Here is an 8,188-nt window from a genome sequence, read left to right as displayed (position 1 = left end):
GTAATGGGCCTATGCGAATTCGACCCATAAGCCCAGTCCAGTTCAGCTTGCCCCAACCACCAAAAATTCAAATGTTATTTTATTTTGCCTTTCAAATAAATAGATGAGATTCTTCGAAATTATAATTATATCAAATATCAAATAAGTATTCATAATGAATAAAATATACTAAGATTAAATAATTACAATGAATAAAGGTCTTCAATTTTATAAATTATATTTTCCTTTATATTAAATAATTTGAATCGTTATATAAGACCATTTATAATGAAAATTGGTAACTTATATTAACGAAATATTGAAATTACATTCCAAATTCCATATAAAAATTATAATTTAAAAAATTTAGAGAATTAATTACATCAATTATGTAAGAAATTATAACTTTACATTGTTGCAAGTTCTTTTTGCTAATTATAAGTGTATAAAATATGAATAAAATTTGGGAAAAAATAATGGAAAAAAAAATAGGAGACATAAAGTGTTAAGTTATTACTTCACATAATTTTTTCCATAAAGGATGTTTTTATTAAAAGTATAAATTTAGTGAAAATAAAAAAATTGCAAAAAAAAGGTCAAATTCATTGGTTAGTTTTTAGTTGAGTGTTTGTATAGTTATTTTAATTGTATATTGTAAAATTATTATTATTTTTTTATTTAATCATTTTGAAAGTTTCTATTTTCACATAATCGTCTCAATTAAGTTCTCGTGTTTTCAAATAGCTCAATTAGATCTCTCTTTTTTTGTAAAATTGGCTCAATTAGAATCATGTCGTTAATTAGAGTGAACAGCGTTAAAATTTTTATATTTTAACTTGTTGACTATGCAATTTTTTAATGACGTGGCACATGTTGCCTTTGGTTGAATTTATGTTATTTTAAGTTTTAAATTTAACCAAATCATAACATTTTAATGTTATATCATGGATAACTAAAGATTTTGTGGTTTGATTGCTGAGTGTGTACGAAAAATAGTACAACTTTCGTTCTGCTCGACCACCCTCAACTTCTTCCATTTTTCAACTGCACACAAAACCAAAACCTTCCTTCAGAATCGAACACTTCAATTTCTAACTAAAACCTTCCTTCAGAATCAAACACAAAACCAAAAGCTTCTTTCAAAATCAAACACAAAACCAAAAGCTTCCTTCAGAATCCCACACACCACCGTAAGCCCTTGATTCCAAGGAGCTAACCCCGCATCCATTGCTACTACCACCCAAACTCCCGACTCCCATGGTGTCACGCTCCTCCACCTTTCTTTCAACCAAGATCCCAGATGCTCCACCGTAACCACTAACTGCGGCTTCCGCATCTACAACTGCGACCCTTTTCGGAAGATCTTCCTTCGTAATTTCGGTCCCGACGGCGATGTTGACCTCGTCCACATGCTCTTCCGAGACAACACACTCGCCTTCGTTAGTGGCCGCGCCGACCCACGCTACCCCCAAACAAGGTTATGATCTGGGACGACCACCAGTCCCGCTGCATCTGCGAGTTATCCTTTCGCTCTGAGGTGAAGGGCGTCCTACTCCGACGGACTGCATCGTGGTGGTGCTGGCGCACAAGATCTTTGTGTACAACTTCTCCAATCTGAAGGTGCTACACCAAATTGAGACCATTACTAACCTTAAGGGCCTCTATGACCTATCCATAATTTTCCCTAAACATACTAAATAATCAAACCACAAAATCCCTGCAATTAAGATCAAGGTTCCAATTGAGCCGATTTTACAAAAACAGGGACCTAATTGAGTTCTTTGAAAATACGAATACCTAATCGAGACAAATCTACAAAAATATGAACCTCCAAAATGATTAAACCTATTTTTTTTTAAAAGTCTCATCTCTTATCTTGTGATTTTCTTTTCCAATTTTATAGTTTTCAAATTTCAAATGAAGAAAACAAACTCTTAGGCATGAAATTTATTGAAAACTATAAAATTAATTGAAAGAAAGCTATTTAAGGCACAAATTCTGCCACTTTTTACGTATCCAATAAATTTCAAAGCATGACCAAGTAATAGAACATACTTGGCTTTTAGCCTTGTATTTATAGGTTATCACAAGCCTAATAAAATATAAACAGAATTACTTGGAACAAATTTACCTGGTTGCTCACAAACAGCTTTATCAATATCTTTAATTAGATCTCCTTGATTATTTTTTTCCTCCATATCTTTAATAAGATATCTTTGATTCTGGTGGACTACTAGTCCAATAATAAGCGTTGCCCCAATTATGGCCCAACATAGACATGATGTTATACCTAATTGATTGTTTGGATATCATACTATACAATAAGGAATGAATTCAAAAACATGAAAACAAGATTACGCTTTCATCCGCCCAATGTAACCCTTTTTCCAATCATAATAACCTTTCAAGTTGGGACAAAGGGGCTTACTGTGACAATAGGTGCTAGCAATAAAGGACAATTAGTAGTGTTGTGATGGGTGCACAGTTGGCCATGGTACTCATATAAATGGATGCAACAGAATGAAGGAGATGAAAAGTGGTTTGGTGTGGTGCAAAGGAAAGTAAAAAATGGAAAGTAGAAACCCAAGAAAGGCTATACTTAACTAGGAAAGGGGGCTGGAAGAAGCTCAAAGACTTTCTAATTGTGACTCTCAAAGAAGAGGAACTCTAGAGTGCTTTAAACAAGATTTCTCTATTAAAAAAAAGTCACGTTCTATGGTGACGAACATGGCATTTATAGGAAGTCAGGCTCTTTGTTATGCAAACCGTAAGTCCCGAACTTATGTCACGATTCACGTATCCACTTACAAGTGGCATACAATTGAAGATTATGGTTGTAGATGTCATTGAATGTTTGAGTTGTTTTGGAAGCTTGTTTGTTTTATAATTAATTAATAAAAGTGTTATGTTAATTGATTGGTCAGAGCTTGGTATGGTGGGGTAAATATCTTGTTATTAGGCCCAGGTGTTATGAAAAATAAAATAAAATAATAATTGGCGGAAGTCAAAATGGAAATAGGTGAAAAAAGATGTCCTAAATAGATATAAAACGAGTTAATATCAGTGAAATGAGTTTGGCTTGGTGATTATGTTTTGTGTGCTTTTCTTTGTGACTGGTTTACTCGCATTGCTTACAACAAAACTATGGTATTTCATTTTGCTGCTTTGTTATTTTCATTTTTGCATTGGAATTCTTTATTTTTTTAGTTAGGCTACGAGGCCCATAAACTGGTTAAGGCAACGAGGGTCAAATTTTAGGAGATTCATTTCTTCTTTTCTCCTTTTTCTCGTTAGTTCTCTCTTCTCCCTTCTTTTATGGGGTTATTTTCCAGGGTTCAATACTTTTAATCAGGGGTGATGGAGGAAGTCTATAAAAGACCGAGCAGGTGAAGGTTAAAGGCATCAAAGCAAAAGTTTTAGAACTTAAGAGTGAGAGAGAGAGTTTAAGAGGATATGCTCACGATCAGTCATGATACTCATTGAAATGGATGCATCGAAATCAAGGGGGTGAAAAGTGGTTCAATGCGATGCAAAGGAAAGCAAAAATGGAAAGCTGAAACCCAAGAAAGGTTAGACTAAACTAGGGAAGGGAGCTAGAGGAGACTAAAAGACTCTCTACCTGTGACTATTAAAAAAGAAGATTTATGGAGTGCTCTCTACAGGATTTCTCTATTCATTCAAAAGTCTCGTATAACGGTGATGAGCATGGCATACATAGGAAACCAAGCTTTGATGCCACTTGATGGCTCACGGTTGGCCATGATACTCATTTAAATGGATGCAACGAAATGAAAAAGACGAAAAATGGTTCAGTGTGGTGCAAAGGAAAGCAAAATCCCGAGAAAGGCTAGACCTAACTAGGGAATGTGATAAGCTCCCTCCATGACTGGATTTGAGTTTCCCACGGTTGCAGAAGCATAATGGAGTTAAAGGATTGGTGAAGCAATGGAAAGCAGAAAAGAATGGAAAGTGTTTGATGTAATGATGATGAAGAGTTCTTGGTGAGGTGGAATGGTTTGGTTTATGGCGTGAGCAATAGGCTTAGCAGGAATCCTTTTCAGGGAAGGTGGCTAGAGGAGATAAAACAATCTCTCTGGTCGTGACTTTGAAAGAAATAAATCTGGAGTAATCTTAATAGAGGTTCATTACCATAAACATCAAAGTGAATACAAATGATGGAAGAGAAATTTATAGCATGATCCCCGCCTCTCTACGTTGCCTGGCTAAGATCCTGATGATCAGACATGAGAAGTGGATTAAGTGCCACGTATTAGGAACGATTTCGATGTTAAATAATGAGAAATCATGAGCTGCACACGTTGAATGAGTGAGCTGACACGCAGAGTGTTGAGCGCCCGAGGTTATGCATTGGGCGAGTCTCTTTTCCAAATGAACAAGGTTTTCATTTCTCTTTCCTTATATGCATATTCAAGTTGCTCTTAGAGATTTCCCACTCTGCTACGAGTAATAGACCCTCAAATGAAGTTTGGGTTTGGGCCTAAGTCATTAGAAAGGGGCTATAGGAGATTGGAAGACTCTCTAGTCATGACTCTCAAAGAAGAGAAACTTTGGATTGCTAGCAACAAGATCTCTCTATAAAACAAAAGTCCCATACAATGTTGATGAACATGACATTTATAGGAAGTCAGGCTCTTTGTTATGCTAACCGTAAGTCCTGAACTTATGTGATGATTCACAAATCCACTTATAAGTGGCATACAATGTGCTTGATAAATTGAAACCACGTGTAGAATGAAGAAAATGCTATTGTGAAACAATATACCATTCTTCTTTAAAATAAGGCCCAACAACCTGATTTTGATGGCCCAGTAACCTAGTTTGGATGGTATAGTTTGAAGTAAGAATTTGGAATTGTCTTGTAGCTTGATATAGGAGTTAGGAAGCCTAGTCTTTGATCCTTACATATTGTTTTGAGGCTGGTATGAACAAGGACCTTCTTTAGCCCATGTTAGGATTACATATATTTGATCACTTACCATTAGAGCTGTCAAATAGACCCCTATAATAGGCCCTGGCCCTAGCCCATGTGGGTTGGGGCCAAAAAAGCCCACAGGACCAAAAAAGTCCTGTATTAAAAAAGCCCCCAGGACTAAAAAGCCCCAAAGCCCTATGGGCCAGGGCCAACCCACGGGCTTTCTTTTTTACAACAAATATTAAATATCCATCAATAAATTACATTTTTACAGAGAAAAAACACACTTATGTTAAGTGTTATAACTTGGAAAATTTAAATAATAATTTGTCCATAGATGCAAGATTGGGTGAAAAGTCCATAAGCTTGACCAAAACATCTTTAAGAGACAATACAAGTAAGGCGCAACAGATATGCCTGGAGCCAAATTTAACCACTGCACTGCAACATGTTATAACCACAATAATTCCTGCAATACCGTTGAATACTTTTCTGTCAGGCTAAATTTCTACGGCTGAATATATGGCGAATCTAATAGAAATGAACATAAAATCGTCAACTTGAAGGAAAAATTTGAAAGTCAAACGAATGCAAGGACATTTGTTGACTAAGAAAAAGGAATTCCATCCAAGGTTCAAATATATGTTTCTGAAAACAATGTAGTTTCAAACAAACCTTCCTGCATATTCCATGGACCACTTCTTTAAAAGTGGAATAAAATATCCTGCAGAAATAGTAAATGTAATACGGTGCACAACTACTCTTCCAAACAAAGGTTTGATAAAATCCCAACATGTTACAACTCTTATATATATGTGTGTTAATATTACTATTGACAGGAATAGTAGAAATAGTAAAAGCTTACATCTCTTTAACCGGAGAAAATTCATTTAGTCGTTCATGTGAAAGCAATGTCTCCAAATCAATTACTGCTTTCATTAAAGCATAAACTGCAACCTACATGCACATGTCAATGGTTATATTTTCATTATTAGACCCAATCAACTTTTCCTGACGATTTTTCAGGAAATAAGTATATGCATCTTCTCATTAACAGGCTTATAACACAAATTCCCATAATGTAAAAGAATAATGTGTAGGAGACAATTATATATTTCTTCATTATAGAACATTTTGATGCATGTACCTCATAAGCCATACGTCTATGCCATTCACACACATCCTTTCCAATCCAAGCCATTGCAAGAGCAGGACCACTCCTTCTTACTCCAAACGGGTTGACTGACTAGGAAAAGCATCAATAAAACATTAATTAAAGGATTAAATTATAATAATAATAGTTTTTAGTTTATATGGACAAAATCAAGGTGTTATAAAACTTCTTCCCAATTTCAGTACTTCAATAGTAAAATTGCTCATTTGAAACAAAAGGTATGATTAATAAATGTAACAGCCGCAAAAACAACACCTATAATTCATCCAGAACAATGAGCATCCATTCCAAACCAGCAAACATTCGTTTCATATGGGAATAACACTTCAACCAGATTTTATAACCACAATTCTCAAGCCACACAATGTATCATCTACCAAAAACTATATCTCTGAATTAAAATTATATAGTCCATATTATCTGCATCAAATATGATTTTAATTAGCATACCAAGTTGTTTTTAAGTAATGGAATTTCCTGCACCAAACTAGATTTTTGTGTCAACTTATCAAACCAATTTTTCCAACAACACAACAACACGCTAAAAAATCCAACACGCAGAAACATGCTCTAATTTAAGAAGTTCACCATTGATTTAACCAATCAAAACAATCTATATGGAGAATGGAATTTGCACCATCAACTACTACACGTTTAAACAATGTTGCATCACAATATTTCCATACATCTAGTTTTAGCACCTAAAACTTCAATGCACCAAGGCCAAATTCAGAAACAGCCACTGCACTACTAATTCCAAACACAAGTTCTCATTTTAAAACAATTTCCAGCAAGCATTCACAGTCTCAATTTAAAAGCACACAACCATCCAAATAAAACTACAGAAACAACCCTTGAAACATCTAAAAGCATTTTTACAGAGAAAATCTTGCAGAAATCATTATTATTTTTTTCAAACATGTCAGCCCTATGCAACCCCTTTCCCTCACATCAGCACTCAAACTAGTCAAATGAGTGTTTATATCTCACACCGACTATGCATAGACCATAATATGCTTTGACAATCCTTACCTCAAGAGCTAGTTTTTCATGTTTAAATTTAAGATGGTATTAAAGTTTGTCACAGATCTAACATTGAGTCACTCTTAAATTTTCAAAAATATACCTTGACACATGCAAATTTTCTAACAAAAATGTCTTATTTGAATGTGAAGTTAAAGTAGAGTTAGCCAAACCCAAATTCAAGAACAAGGAAAATGGTGATTATAGTGTTTACCGGAAGTGAAATATGGAGGCGTAAACGACGACGAGCATGCCCACGACGTCACTGGGATCGGGGCGCCTAAAATGCAACCCCTTGAAATACGCGATGAGCTCGAACCCCAAGAGCACAATCACGACCACGAGGAAGACGCAGATCGCGCGGTAGAGCTGCAACGAGTCGCCCCGCAGCGACGCTGAGTCCACGATCCGATGGTGCGCGATGCGGGCAAGGTGGAAGATGTCGTCGTAGAGCCAACCAAGCGAGGCAGCGAGCTACTGGTGGGGTGTTGGGGTTGGTGGCAATGGTGGTGTCGGTGTGAGGTTTGTCGGGGCCGAAGTGTGATTGTTCAGAAGAAAATGGAGATAGTGTCATTGTTTTTGGGGGTAGGGGCTAACCCAACCCTGATTCATTACAGCCCCATAAAATGGGCTTTTGGGGGCTAAGGACTTTAAAAAAGCCCCCTAAAAGGTGGGTCAAGAAAAAGGGGCCAAACATAAAAGGGGTCAGGGTCAGCCTCAGGACTAGGGATGGCAACGGGTCGGGTTCGGGTCGGATAGTGTGATACCCGAACCCGACCCACCGGATAAAACTGTACCCGAAACCTGACCCGCTACCCGCCGGGTATCCGTCTAAAAAAAATCCGCGGATATTTTAAAACCCGCGGATATCGGCGGATACCCGCAAATATTTAAAAAAAAATATTTCTATAAATTATTAAAATAAAATTTAAATAGAATTACAAAAAAATATATAAAATATAATATAAATTAAATTAAATATAAATTAAAATTTAATTTTTGTTTGGGTTGAATTGGTTCGATGGTCAGTCGTCCTTCTTTGCTTTGTTCTCTTTTGATCTTAAATCCTTCTTGAGAAT

Source organism: Vigna radiata, chromosome 9, assembly GCF_000741045.1.
Source record: "Vigna radiata var. radiata cultivar VC1973A chromosome 9, Vradiata_ver6, whole genome shotgun sequence".
NCBI classification, from domain to species: Eukaryota; Viridiplantae; Streptophyta; class Magnoliopsida; order Fabales; family Fabaceae; genus Vigna; species Vigna radiata.
The sequence above is the reverse complement of the archived record's forward strand: the minus strand, read 5'-3'. Positions refer to the sequence as shown.